The sequence below is a fragment of the Geotrypetes seraphini genome, chromosome 4, assembly GCF_902459505.1.
Source record: "Geotrypetes seraphini chromosome 4, aGeoSer1.1, whole genome shotgun sequence".
In the NCBI taxonomy this organism is placed as follows: domain Eukaryota; kingdom Metazoa; phylum Chordata; class Amphibia; order Gymnophiona; family Dermophiidae; genus Geotrypetes; species Geotrypetes seraphini.
Window position 1 is genome coordinate 55,541,312 of NC_047087.1, and position 15,358 is coordinate 55,556,669.

The window sequence follows — 15,358 nt, forward strand, 5'->3', positions numbered from 1 at the left end:
ACGATCGGGGCAAGAGGGAGCTCAAGCCCTCTTGCCCCCCCGACTCCCCGACACGATCGGGGCAAGAGGGAGCCCAAGCCCTCTTGCCCCCCCGACTCCCCGACACGATCGGGGCAAGAGGGAGCTCAAGCCCTCTTGCCCCCCCGACTCCCCGACACGATCGGGGCAAGAGGGAGCCCAAGCCCTCTTGCCCCCCCGACTCCCCGACACGATCGGGGCAAGAGGGAGCTCAAGCCCTCTTGCCCCCCCGACTCCCCGACACGATCGGGGCAAGAGGGAGCCCAAGCCCTCTTGCCCCCCCGACTCCCCGACACGATCGGGCCAGGAGGGAGCCCAAGTCCTCCTGGCCACGGCGACCCCCTAACCCCACCCTGCACTACATTACGGGCAGGAGGGATCCCAGGCCCTCCTGCCCTCGACGCAAACCCCCCCTCCCCCCAACGACCGCCCCCCCCCCAAGAACCTCCGACCGCCCCCCAGCCGACCCGCGACCCCCCTGGCCGACCCCCACGACACCCCCAACCCCCTTCCCCGTACCTTTCTGTAGTTGGCCGGACAGACGGGAGCCAAACCCGCCTGTCCGGCAGGCAGCCAACGACGGAATGAGGCCGGATTGGCCCATCCGTCCCAAAGCTCCGCCTACTGGTGGGGCCTAAGGCGCCTGGGCCAATCAGAATAGGCCCGGGAGCCTTAGGTCCCTCCTGGGGGCGGGGCCTGAGGCACATGGGCCCAACCCGACCATGTGCCTCAGGCCCTGCCCCCAGGAGGGACCTAAGGCTCCCGGGCCTATTCTGATTGGCCCAGGCGCCTTAGGCCCCACCAGTAGGCGGAGCTTTGGGACGGATGGGCCAATCCGGCCTCATTCCGTCGTTGGCTGCCTGCCGGACAGGCGGGTTTGGCTCCCGTCTGTCCGGCAAACTACAGAAAGGTACGGGGAAGGGGGTTGGGGGTGTCGTGGGGGTCGGCCAGGGGGGTCGCGGGTCGGCTGGGGGAGCGGTCGGAGGTTCTTGGGGGGGGCGGTCGTTGGGGGGAGGGGGGGTTTGCGTCGAGGGCAGGAGGGCCTGGGATCCCTCCTGCCCGTAATGTAGTGCAGGGTGGGGTTAGGGGGTCGCCGTGGCTAGGAGGACTTGGGCTCCCTCCTGGCCCGATATTGTCGGGGAGTTGGGGAATCGGCGGGGCAAGAGGGCTTGGGCTCCCTCTTGCCCCGAGCGTGTCGGGGAGTCGGGGGGGCAAGAGGGCTTGGGCTCCCTCTTGCCCCGATCGTGTCGGGGAGTCAGGGGGGCAAGAGGGCTTGGGCTCCCTCTTGCCCCGATCGTGTCGGGGAGTCGGGGGGGCAGGAGGGCTTGGGCTCCCTCTTGCCCCGATCGTGTCGGGGAGTCGGGGGGCAAGAGGGCTTGGGCTCCCTCTTGCCCCGATCGTGTCGGGGAGTCGGGGGGGGGGCAAGAGGGCTTGGGCTCCCTCTTGCCCCGATCGTGTCGGGGAGGCGGGGGGCAAGAGGGCTTGGGCTCCCTCTTGCCCCGATCGTGTCGGGGAGTCGGGGGGGCAAGAGGGCTTGAGCTCCCTCTTGCCCCGATCGTGTCGGGGGTGCCAGGGACCACACGGAGTCACCCACCGTACCACCCGATTCGGGTAAGCGCAGGTATCGGTGGGTGGCTTATTTGCGGGGGGGTGCCTTATTTTACATTTTTTTCTAAAAAGGGGGGGCTGTCTTATTTGATGGCCCTGCCTTATCATCGGGGAAACACGGTAGAAAAAAAAAAAATGAACAGTTAAGTCCCAGTTTTTGCCGCTGAGACTCTGCCCTCTCTCACTGTAAAATTAGACTCTACTTAGTCTGTCTTTAAATTTAAAAAATGTGTGTTGTTTTAAAAAACAATTATGTTTTTAGATGTATCTAAATAAAAATAATAACCAAAAATTTATCTTTTTTTATGTCATCTTAGCATATTTTATGCTGCAGAACGAATTATTTTTTTTTACATGTATTCTTATGGGAAAACGCGTTTCACATAATGAACGTTTCGCATAACAAACTTGCTCCTGGAACCAATTAAGTTCGTTGTGTGAGGCACCACTGTACTTGAAAGCTGCTGACTCCTTATCTTTAGCTCTGACAAATTGATTTAAACCCAATTTGATGTGCATCAGCACCTTCTGGGGCTCCACCAGTGGTTTCCATATGATATTGTTTCTCCCCTTTGGTAGTGCACCTTTGTATCCCTGCTGTCCCAAAGAAGGAGATAGTAGGAAATCTTGGCAAAACTACCTTGGAGACCCATTAGGTATGTCACCATTTTATAGTCTCTGATGATCTCCAAGCCATACTCTTTATACTTCAAGGTGCCAAGTAAGGTCTTGATGCTATTGTAATCCTCTTTGAGGTGCACTGAGTGAGCCTGTGGAAGAGACATGTACTTATTCCTATTATGGAGCAACATGGCTTTGATGCTACTGGATGAGCTGTCATTGAAGAGATGCCACTCTTTCTGGTTACAGGTGATTCCAATTGCCTGAAACAAACTGATCACATTGTGGCAGAAGCAGAGACCATCTTGATGGGTGAAGAAGGTAGAAAAGCTAGGTGACACTTCCGATCTGTGACTTGCACGCTTTTATCCAACAAGTTCCACTGCTTAAGCCTAGACGTCAAAAGCTCAACAATAGACTTGGTGAGACCAAGATCTCCAATCAAGTGGTTGAGGTCTTTTGGGTTTGGATAGTTTGGGTTTTTCTTATCAGCTGCACCACTGATATTGTAAACTGGATCTACAAGCTCTCCCTCACTCTCTGACTTGTTGCTCTCTGGGGGAGTCGGTATGGGGAGCTTAGGGTAATGTGGCACTAGGGCAATGCATGAAGGAATATTCAGATTTGTGATTGAAAATACATGCTTGCCAATTTGACCTTTGGAAGGGTCCACAATGCAGAAGTAGCAGTTGCTTGAGTGGTCAGTGAGTTCCACCAAATTCTTGGTTCTCTTTTCCCCTCTTTACCTTCCTGTAGAAAAACCAAAATGACATTTTATTCTTTACCATCCTGTAGAAGAATAAAATGAAATTGTGGTAATGAAACAATACATTTATTTCACCTATGATTAATGTGTATGAGATTCTTGAAACATATTTCATATATAATTTATTTTCAAATAACATTGATAATTTTAAAATTTAAATAATTTTTTTAAAATTAAACATTCTAAGAAATTTTGTAGCAGAAAATTCCACAACCCTACCTTCCAGTGTTTTTTTTGGCAGTTCTCGCATGTGAAGTTTGTCTTGACCCCGAAATATGCCTTTTAGGCATCGCATGTCTTAGCATAGTGTTTCTCAACTCGGTCCTGGAGTAACCCCTTGACAGTCAGGTTTTCAAGATATCCACAATGAATATACATATATAAATTTAATTTACATGCACAGCCTCCATTATATGCAAATTTCTTTCATGCATATTTATTGTTGATATCCTGAAAACCTGACTGGCAAGGGGGTACTCCAGGACTGAGTTGAGAAACACTGTCTTAGCAGATGCTTCTTTGGAGTACTTTTTCCCTTTTGTCTTGATAAATTGGCCACATACATAGTAGAATGTGTCTGCCACATATTTGCAGCCTCTGGATGCCATGGAGATATGTTACCATTTAGGCAGCTGGAATTGAATTGATCTCAAGAGCTCTATAGTTATATTGTATTGCTATTTATATTAATGGAAGGTTTTAGAAAGTTCTTGAAGGCACTCTAAGGGTTCATTTTACTAAGGCATATGGCCAAAATTAGTGCAAAAAAGGTACATTTAAAAAAATCTATGACTTGGTCACAAAAGCAAAGTTTGAGGGGAACGAAAGCCATTTTACATACTTTTGTGGCATAGGCAATTAAGAAAGAACACTTACTACCCAGGAGCAACAACAACAAAAATTGCTACATAGTGCTACATATCTTTATGATTTCTGAAAACATATCTTTCTAACATACAGGCTACAGAAATCTTCCCAGGCTATACTAATATTTATAGAAAGAGGGATGCAACAGGTATATTATCAGCAAGCCTGTCCTGATAAACTGAATTGATTTTGTTTTTTGTGAAACAGGTGACTCACACATTAAAGTGGCATTATTGGGGATTGAACAAGCAAAGCTGACTATGTATGTATTGCATACCATATATGGATTTTAGATGACACTACTCCTGATGAAGCCAACAAAGCGAAATGGTTTTGGCCATCATCGGGTGTCAAGATGTGTCTTTTTGTCCCCATAATATTTGCACACAGTTTGCGGATTATTACATGGACTATTGCATTTTTATATATAAGACAACATATATGTGTTAAGAAAAAATATGTGTGTTAGAAATTAACAAGGTTTTTTTTTTTGTTTTTATTTTTAATGACCACTAATACATTGTTATTCAGTATCCCAGCAAAGATGCAAATTTATTTCATGTCTGGATGTTTGAGGACTTCTTCCTCGTTTGTTATTAACCTATTATTGAGACTGTTTTCACAACATTTTTTTTCACTCTGCTGGTTTTCTACTACTTTCTTAAACATATATTCAAATGAAACAAAAAACACTGGGCAGAAACAAATAAATATAACTTTAGCAAAAGGTTGCAATGCAATCTCTTTTACCTTGATGTTTTATTGAGGAATAGAAACATAACAAATAATCGCTGGCTTTTACAAAGCTGCGGTAGAGGTTTCTACTGTGGGCCGGCAAGGTAAATCCTCCGACGCTCAAAGAATTCTTATGAGCATCGGAGCATTTACCTCGCTGGTCCAAGTAGAAAACTCTATCTCAGATTTGTAAAATGGAGCCCAATGTTTACTCATTACAATCAGTAAAACAACAAAATTATGTTTAAGCAAATTAGAACTGTCATGATTACATAAGGGATAAGCGTCTCGCAATCTACCTTCAGCCTGTACACTTTTATTTGCTGTTCCTTCCATTTTGTGAATAATAATAATAATAAAAAGGGTTGGCTGCATTCTTAGTTTCCCCAAAGAACTACTAATGAGTGGGTTAAACTAAACAGCTTGGATAAATTTACTGCTGATTTATAATTGTCTGCAAAGAATGCAAAACATCTTCATTTTTTCTCTTTCTTCCCTTTTAAAACTGTGAGAGAACAAAGAGTAGGGTATACTAAATATTTTCTTATGGACATAATATGAGAGAACCCCCCTTAAAGCATTTGTCTCACAGATAATTATCAAGGACATTATTTCTGCTTTTCTAAGTGCAAGACATGTGTAAAATATCTGACGTAACTAGGCACATTCATTTATCTATTAAAACATAAAAGAAAAGAAATGATCAGTCACAATAATTGCTAGGCCTGCATATTTGATTTGCTTTATTTGTAGGAGTTCTGTGTACGAGATGCTTATCAGTAACCACCAGACAGTCATGCAGAAGAGAGTGCCTTAATGCTGTCTGAGACGGCCTCTTATTGCTATTGATGGTTAGCATCGGTGTCCAGTCTGAGAAATGGAACTGCTGCAGGCAACTTCAGTCAAGATATCCTATTGATCTACAGCTTCCTTTGCCTCCCTGGAGCAAGAAATGGAGAATAGAAAGGAGGAAAAATCTTGCCATTTCAGGAGCGATGCAGTGGCTTGTGATGCCCGAATAAAGGTGACACGAGTGAATATAGCATCAGAGGAAATTAAGAGTCGTGCATGTGGTAAAAGAAGATACACCGGAACTTATTTTGTGCATGAAGATAATGCAGGAATACTGTATGAACTTCATATGGTATTATTGCTGTGCTTTTGCTTCACTGATGTTCGGTGCCACTTAATTTCCTATCCGGTCATCTAAAATAAGGCACCTACAGGCACTTGAATATGAGACACCCTATTGCAGGGGTCCTCAAATCCAGTCCTCAAGGTCCACAACCCAAGCCTGATTGTCAGGATTTCTACAATGAAAATGTATGGAAATCTATTTGCATTCAATTCACTGCCTCCGTTGCAAGCAAATAGTTTTCATACATATTCATTGTGGGCTGGGTTGTGGTCCTCAAGAACTGAATTTCAGGACCCCTGACCTATTGGAATACTGAAGATTTTACATAAGACTCTTTCAAACTCTTGAAGACTAGGGCATTTGCAACCATTTGTGAAGGGGAAATGAACTGATTTTTTTGTTTCCAGTGCACGCAAGTAGGGATGGAATAGAGAGCATTCACGGAAGGAAGATAGAAACCAAGATAGTTGTGGGGTCAGCACGAGAATGTGCAACTTTCTTATGACTTAAACGATAAGGTTCAAATTTGGAAACTTCTGTACTCAGCTTTCCCAGTAATCCCCAGGCCACACTGTGCCCTTTGCAGGTTGATATATCAGTTATTATACAAGGATGAAGAAGGGATTTTGCTGCGTAGAAGCTCCACAAACAAGATACTTTTCTTATATAACTCTTTGCAACTTTGAAAACAGACACTACCATTGCAAAGCAAGTTGTAATTTATTCCTGTATTCAGGCCTTATCATCCTTAGGTCATTCTGCACCATCTAGACTTCAGTATATACAAAACAAGTTATTCAAAGAATAGAACTCTGTGTATTTTCAAGAGCAAAGAGAGTATAAATTACTGTACTGTAGGTCCCAATAGCAGCTCATGTGTACACGCTGTACAGGTCTTACACATCAATTTTCTCTGGTGTTAAAAATGTACCATTCTCTTGACAAGTTCTGTATGTTATGCAACATGTGATGCAGAGAACATTCTTCTATAGAAGCCTGTACAAGGGGTACACACATGGTTCCCAAGATCCAAGGGAACAACTTCAGATTCAGTAAATTGATACATTTTCTTTAGGGTTTACAACTCTCATTGCTATAAATCCCCTCTTTTACAAAGGTGCTCTAAGCTTTTTAGCGCATGCTAAATATTAGCGCGCGCATGTTATCCTATGGATGCATTAGCGGTTAGTGCATGCGTTGATTTAGCGCACGCTAAACCCATGCTAAAATGCTTAGCGCGCCTTTGTAAAAGAGGGCCAAAATGTTACTAATCTGCATATTTTTTCAATGTTTTTATTTAAAATGCAGTATTTTAGGGATGAAAGAGTTGATTTCGAACTCTCCTTGTTGTTTCAAAATTGAATTGGTTCCTTCAGTTTTACCAGGTTCTTCAGTTTGACCAGAACTTGTCCTGTATTCTGGAAGCTTGATGGCATTCAGGGTTGACGGTATTCAGGCTTGAAAGACATAATTTATATTTTCTACTTCAGAAGTGTCATCAAACTGCAGAACTTCAGAAGAAAAAAATAGCAATGAGGATGGCAGCATTCAATATGAGTCTATCCAGATTTTGAAGATTCAGTGAAGCTACTCTACATTATACGAAGGGTCGCTGAAAAGTTCTCAGCTCAACCAACAAAGTTGGGGCAAGTCTCCATCAAGGGCTGTACACTTAGTCCAGAGATTTTCCACTTATTTTCATTCCATATTTTTCCGACCAAATGGAAAAAGTGGAAAAATCACTGGACTAAGCAGACAGGCCCCATGACCAGGAAATGACATCAGAAGGGAGCCGAAGCCAACCCGAGCAGGAGGTAAAAAATGCTGCTTACGCTGGCAAATAATTAAATAAGCACGAGAGGAGGAGAGGCACCTGTGCCCCTGCCAAGATGGCACCTGGAGTGGTCTGTCATCCCCTCCCCCTCCCTTATGCCTCTGGGCATAGAATACAGGTGAAAAGGGACAGACTCAGCAAATACTTCATGGAATGGGTGGTAGCTTTGTGCAACAGCCTCCCAGTTGAGATGAAAACAGTATCTTAATTCAAGAAAGCTTGGGACAAGTGCATAAGGGAGTGAAAGAGTAGATGACATAGAAGGGCAGACTGAATAGGCCATATGATCTTTATCTGCCTTCATTTTTTTTCTCTGTTTCTAAAAAAATGATTTCCAGATGAGCCTTCATACATGCCTAGTGCTGTAACACCTCTTTCCATGGCCCATCAGAAATGAAATGTAGATACAAGAAGACCTTCTCATGGAGAAACAGAGACTGGCTAGCAACAGACTGCACTTTGAGGTATTTCCTATGACCAAGAGAGAAATTCTCTAAAGAAGATGCTAATATTTACATGGCAAATAAGTGATTAGAATAGCAGCATATATTGTGCATGCATGCATGCAAATGCTGAAAATCTGGTCATGCACTATTCTATACACATATCTACTATCGTGTATATTTTACAGATAAGTGTGCAAATGGGTGGAGTGTTAGTAGGACTCAGACTTAAGCATGTAACTTATGGAATACTATGGGTTATGCATATATCTCCAGTATCTAGGCATGAACATTTACATCAGTTGCATGGGTGGCATAAACATAGCCCACCACCCATTATATTGGGGAAGGCTCAATAACCTGGTGAGTCCATTCACCACTTCAGCATTTAGAAGGTCTGTTAGAGGGTTTGGAAGTGAGAAGAGTGAGAACAGAGGGGAGAAGTTTGAACAGGAAGATTAGCGGTTAAAAGCCGTTTTAGAGCTGGGCAGCAGACTCAGAGGAGGGATAGTGACAGGTCGGGAAAAATGGAATGTGCTTGCCCACCCACCCATTCCCTCTTTTACTGTTATATTTGATGGAGTTTTGAGTGGGGTCTTTTCAGAACTGGGGTTTATAGGGATTCCTGGGTGTTGCAGCTTGTAATAGTGGAGTGTAATCTAAAATGCTAATTATATTCTTCAATTGACTGGCAGTTGGGTTTATCCAAACATATGATTCTAGAGATAAACCCTTGAACATGCTGCTTCATAGATGACATCACCGTGCCGGCAATTGTGAATTAGGTATGGCTGCTGGCATGAGATGAACTTTGACCTTTTACACCACAGGCAGAATGGGGGCGCTTATTTATTGTCAAGTTCTGGGGTGAAGGTTTCAAGGATGGCACCATCTGGTCATACATATTTGTGTTAGTTGTTTGGGAATGTTGATTGAAATATTGATGTAAAATTCAATCATTTGTGAATTAATAAAGCTGTGTCCAAGTTTTGTCACAACTTTGTAGTTTTAACATTGATTATTTATATTTGGTTATGAATGTGTGTTTGATGATGTATGGGGGGATGGTGTGAATGCCTAAGTTAGTACTTGCACCTAAGCATTTATGTGCATATTGTAGCGTGGCCGGTCCTCAAAGCTCGCAGTAACCGGCTCACGCTCACAATATTCTTCCCAGCGTGCTTCCCCAAGATGGAGGAAGTCCCTGTTGTGCAAAACTTATCCTATGAGTTTAATCAGAATGGCCTCACACAGGTAAGTTATTAAAATGAAGAAATCAAATTTATTGTTCTACTGAACAGGTCCAAGCAAAAAATATGAAAAAACATGAATTCCAAACGGTCTTGGTTATAAACATGAAAACAAAATAATATGAAGGTAACCAGCCTGGTCTGGATAACTTTCTCCAAGTTCAACTATCAATGTCCCAGGTATCACAAAGTCTCTGGCAGTTCTTGACTCTCTCAAAGTCTTGTTTGAAAATTGACAAACAATTATGTTATACTGCACTGTGCAGCGCTGCCCTTTCAAAAACAGAGGCATAAGGCAGGCGGATTTATCAAGGCGGCTCCTTGCTATCAAGGGCAAAATAAATTGCAAACAATTCACTAAGGTGCTGGGTAAATCCTGTTCCCGCTATCAGGATGTTTACCTCTTATGAAAAGAAAATATTGAGGTTCTTTTCATAGCAGCCATCTTGGCAAAAGAAAAAAAAAAACTTCCCATTAAAGCAAACACATTTTCACTAGCATACATCCCTTTAGCTAGCATGCTTACCAAAAACCTCATGCCCAGCAGAATTGGAAATATTCACAACTTAATTCCAAAAAAAACACAATTCCAAACTAACTGATTTCCATTGCTTCATGCAATCCCACCTCTGGTGAAACACTGTAATCCATATCTTCACATTCTGGATTTACCAAGGTTGTTTCAACTGGTTCAGAGTCCAACATTTCCACATCCCGTGGCTCTGGAGGAATTGGAGGCTCCTTCCACATGAGAGCTTCTCCAGTCTTCCCCTTTCTCTTGGTCAGCCAGCTCTCTAAATGCTGCCAAGCTGCTGTACCACGCCCAGCCCTACTCCGGGGCTGAACTTCCTTCAGCTGTGTTTGCCTTTTCCCCTGCTTAGCCAGCTTTCCACAAAATGGAGGATTTAAAGGGGCCTTACCAGATTTCACCAGGCTGTGTTCTACATCAGGTCTGAACACAGCCTGTGCTTTCTGGTCTTGTTCCTGCCTATCAGGGACACAGTGATTAGCCCGGACCAGTTTCAGGGGATGTTTTCTTTCATTCTTCTCTGGCACAAGGCCGGCATTGGACTCGGGCTTGTGACAATATATAGTTTCAAGTTTATTAGGTGTTTACAATCAAGTACTCAAGCATTTTCCCTATCCGTCCTGGAGGGCTCACATTCTATCTAATGTACCTGATTATGCTAGAATTTTATAAAGTTGGATTCACTTTAAGGTGTCTTGTCTGATATTTTGAGTGCTTCAGAGGGAAGGACTGGAATATCTAGTGGATCGATTGAACTGTTATGTTCCTGGCAGGTGCTTGCAGTTACCGTATTTGATTGTTGCACCTTTAAGGGGGGAATTCATCAAGGGGCACTAACTGATTTAGTGCACTCTAAGGCCCGGATTCTCGAACTGGCACCAATTTTCTTGGTGCCGGTAGGCGCCCATACCTCTTTTAAAAATGCTATCCAAACGGTATTTTAACAGAGATGTGAGGTGCATAATGCCGCCTAGAAAATCGGTGCCGGAATCATGCCTACACAGGTGCTTTAGACCGCCAAATGCCAAAATAGGCATGGCCAATGCTGGAAGTGGCATTAGGTGACCTAAAGGGCCTACCTAGACACAATTTGCATGAAAATGGGCAGCAGAAATGTAGGCCTGGAAAACCCTGGCCTACATTTCTAGCACCTGTCTTTCATGTTGGCACGATTCTGAAACCAGCGCCGATGCGTCATTGACATGCAATCAGCAGCCGCTTTTAAGGCGGCCACCGATATGGGTGCCAGTTCAAGAATCCGGGCCTAACTGCATCGGCATGTGTTAAATGCTGATGCCCCTAGGAACATAATGGGCATATTAGATTTAGGCCCTCTTTTACTAAGGTGCGCTAACCGATTAGCGCGTGCTAATCGATTTAGCATGTGCTAAGCGCTATGGACGTGTTAGCGTTTAGTGTGCGCTAATTCGATTAGCGCGCACTAATCAGTTAATGCACCTTAGTAAAAGAGGGGGTTAGTGCACACTAATGCAGTCAACAGGTCCTAGTTCTTTTGGAATGTTCTAACTGAAAGTTGAAAGAGGAGCTTTTACAAAGGTGTGCTAAGCATTTTAGCGCACGTTTAGCACATGCTAAATCAATACGTACGCTAACTGCTAACGTGTCCATAGGATAACATACATGCGTTAGTACTTAGCGCGTGTTTAGTGCGCATTAATATTTAGCGCGCTAAAAAAAGCATAGCACACCTTTGTAAAAGAGGGGGGGGGGGGTAAGTTATGAAATATTCTGCAGGAAATTAGAGACCTTTCCCTTCCACGAATTAAGAAGAGTTGCTTGGGAAGGAGCAGCTTCAGGTCTCTGCCGCTGCGAAGGGTATTTTATTTATTTTTTTTTTGAAAATTGGAAACGGTAGGGGTTTGCAGGTACCCGTGTTGTGTTAATTTATTGTAATATGTGGTTTTTTTTTATAATGTGTTGGCACATTATTCATTCCTTGCCGATACACAAAAGCAGTTTATAACAATATTTTAATAAATAAAGAAATGATCCAGCCGAGAGGCAAGCCAGGAGCAGTGACCAACAGGATGGCCCAACACAAGGAGTTCAGGGAGACTAACCAATGGAGGAAAGAGCACAATGTGACACCAGTATGGCACACAAATAGGTTCTATTTGTTCTCCTAGGCTTCCGTGGCTGGTGTTATGAGTGTTGCAATTGTTTGGGTCTCGCCACGTCTGAATAGGTAGAACCAATGTTTCAGCCATCATGCTGGGGACAATCACTTCAAGCCTCAGCCAATCAGGTTGGAGGACCCACTATATAGTAGATATAAAGACAAACTGCAAACCTCATAACACACCCTGAAGAAAGCCACAGCATGATGGCTGAAACATCGGTTCTACCTGCTCAGCCGTGGCGAGATCCAGACAATTGCAACAATCATTAGGTTGTATTTGCTGAAAAGGACCCAAGCCTGTCTGCATCAGGGGTGTAATCTCCATTTTTTATAGGGCTGAACTAAGCAATGTACGTAAATAAACAGACTTCAAACATACTGTATATATAAATCAGCAGCACTTAAATTGGCAGTTACACTACTACTCTTGTTGTGCTGGCAGTCCGTGCTAATTTTTTTAATGGCCTCTCACTAGTGGTAACATTTGAATATGGTCATAAATGAAACAAATAGAAAAAAAGGCTTTTTTTTTTTTTTTTAACTGTTGTGGTAGAAATGGGCTTGTGAAAAAGATACCCTAGGACAGTGGTTCCCAACCCTGTCCTGGAGGACCACCAGGCCAATCAGGTTTTCAGGCTAGCCCTAATGAATATGCATGAGAAAGATTTGCATATAACGGAAGTGACAGGCATGCAAATCTGCTCCATGCATATTCATTAGGGCTAGCCTGAAAACCCGATTGGTCTGGTGGTCCTCCAGGATAGGGTTGGGAACCACTGCCCTAGGATACTGCAAGGCCACACCCACACACACTACACACTGCGGTCACTCAATCACAAATGGACAAAGAAAAAAGAAAAGAAGTGGAGAAAAGGCCTCAGTTATGCTTCATATGGCCAAAAAAAACTCCACTTCATTTAAATACCCACTCGCAAATTTGAACTACAAAAAAAATGGTGAAAAAAATGCACTGCAGCAGCCGATAGAGAACCACCATGTATCACAGCACGCCAGGGAAAAAAAATTCAAACAGTGATAATGTGAAAACACGTAGCATATCAGCACACTAGTCACTCAATATTGCTTAATGAGCAGAACAAAAAACTTAGCTGCGACTGGTATCCAGGCTCTCCCCAAAGCATTCACATAACTGAGGCTTTTTCTCCACTTCTTTTCTTTTTTCTTTGTTCATTTGTGATTGAGTGACCGCAGTGTGTAGTGTGTGTGGGTGTGGCCTTGTAGTATCCTAGGGTATCCTATTAGTTCCATATAGGGTATTGATTGAGAAAAAAGTAGATGAGTTACTTACCCTTGTCCTGAGGTGAGTGTGTACTTGTGGAAAAGACCCATTTAAGGGTTCATTAAGCCCATCTACTAGTACAGTTTAGTAAGAAAGCCCCTTAGATTGTAAACCATCTAGGGACAGGGAAACACCGAGTACACCTGGATGGAACCTGATGAGCGGCTACTGGAAAGGTGCAAGCTAAATCCTAATCCTTTCTCCCTTCAGTGTCAGGCTGTTCTTGCCTCTTTCTCTGTTCCATTGGGACACCATAATCAATTTTAATAATAATAATAATTTATTTTCTTATATACCACCCAACCAGCAGGTTTGGGCGGTTTACAACAGAAAAACCTGATTCGTTTCAACGAAAAGTACAATTTCAGTTTCATAATAACACTGCCACGTACATCAATCACATATGAGATTGGTTAAAATATAGTTCCAAACTATTATTATCAATTAAAACATAAGATAAAATTTTTTTAAAAGATAAAACACCTCATCATGAATATAAAATCAACATTCTTGTTTATCAAATAAGTGAGCTTTTAATGATTTCCTAAATGTAAAATAAGAGTAGGTTTGGGCTATTAATGGATTTAACCAGGAGTTCATCTTCCCAGCTTGATATTTCAGTGTTCTGTCCAAAAAAGTCTTGTAACGGCAGGCCCTTGGGGTAGGGAAGATGAACATACCTGAGTTTCTGGTACATTTTGAATACGACAGTTTCAAATAGGAAAGCAGATAAGAGGGTAATAATGCAAAAAGTGCTTTATAACAAATACAGCCAAACTTAAAGAACACTCTTGCCCCAAATGGCAACCAGTGCAACTTATCATAAAAAGGACTGAGATGATCATATTTTTTAAGACCAAAAATCTTAAGACGAACAGCAGCATTCTGAACTAATCGGAGTCTTGATAAAGTCTTTTTAGGTAACCCCAAATAAACAATATTACAATAATCCAAAGTGGACAGAACAGTAGATTGGACCAACTACCGGAAGGTCTCCATGTCAAAGAACTTTTTGATGGTCCTCAATTTCCACAATATTGCATAACTTTTTTTAATTAACAGATCTGTATGCTTCCTAAAAGTTACGCTACGATCCAAAGTTATTCCCAAAATTTTAAAATTTGGCACTATCTCAAAACTTTGACCCTTCAATTGAATAGTTGTTTCCTGAATTTTTTCATTAGGGCTTGCTAAGAAAATCTTGTTTTTTTCAGGATTAAGCTTCAATCTGACCTGTGACATCTGGTGGTCCTAACTTCTTCCTTTAGCCCCAGGTATCTGCTGCATCTCTCTCTCTCTCTCTCTCTCTGACCAAGCACCCTCTCTCCCCATCTTTCCATCAGCTGTGCCTCTGCTCTACAGTTCCATTGAAATTGTATATTATGGGGCTCATAATCAAAACTTCAAAGTGTCCAAAAACCAGCCTAAGTTGGCACTTGGATGTCCAAGTGCCGATAATCAAAACTAACTTTCTGGACGTGCAGCAGCACTTCTAGGCTGCTGTGTATCCAGAGATCAAAGGGGCGTGTTGGGAGGTGTGTTATGGGTGGTAATCGGGTGGGCTTCAACCTGAATGTACTTTAGCCATTATCAAAGCTTTCCTAGAGGGAACTTAGATGCCGGAAGTTAGACCTGTTAGAGTTGTATCTAAGTTCCACAAAGGTGCCCAAACTGACAAGAAGACCACTCGAGAATTTAAGGCATGACCCCCCGCCCTTACTCCCCAGTCACAACTCCCTCCCACTACCCAAAGAGTGACTGCCCCCACAAAAAAATAAATAAAATAACTGATAACAGCAGAGCTGTAAAACTTTAAGACTAATGAGGACTTTTGACTATGACTATGACTAATTTATCAAAAAGATTATACCACAAGCAATAGCAAGCAGATATTACAAAACAGATGCTTAAGTCTTGTTTAAAATCTGAAACCATAGACTAGTATCTTATTTGTAGGATATAAACATAATAATAACACTACAGACTGTGATCTAATTTTGTAGTTCTCCCCCCCACCCCTCCCCCCACCCCCAACCAGCCCTTGCCATCAGTATTCATCTTAGTCGCTTTCTTTTGTTGCAGCAACAGTAACAACTTTGCATCTCATTT

The 15,358-nt window shown here is 42.9% G+C and overlaps 1 long non-coding RNA gene across 2 annotated transcripts in view; it reads left to right on the forward strand.

Annotated features, from left to right (window-relative positions):
* LOC117359789 overlaps positions 1 to 9,028 on the forward strand; it is a 30,406-nt gene extending 21,378 nt beyond the window's left edge. For both annotated transcript variants that reach the window (XR_004539301.1, XR_004539302.1), the window contains exon 3: positions 4,088 to 9,028. This is a non-coding gene — a long non-coding RNA (uncharacterized LOC117359789). The remainder of the gene's footprint in view (positions 1 to 4,087) is intronic.
* Positions 9,029 to 15,358: the final 6,330 nt, after the last annotated feature.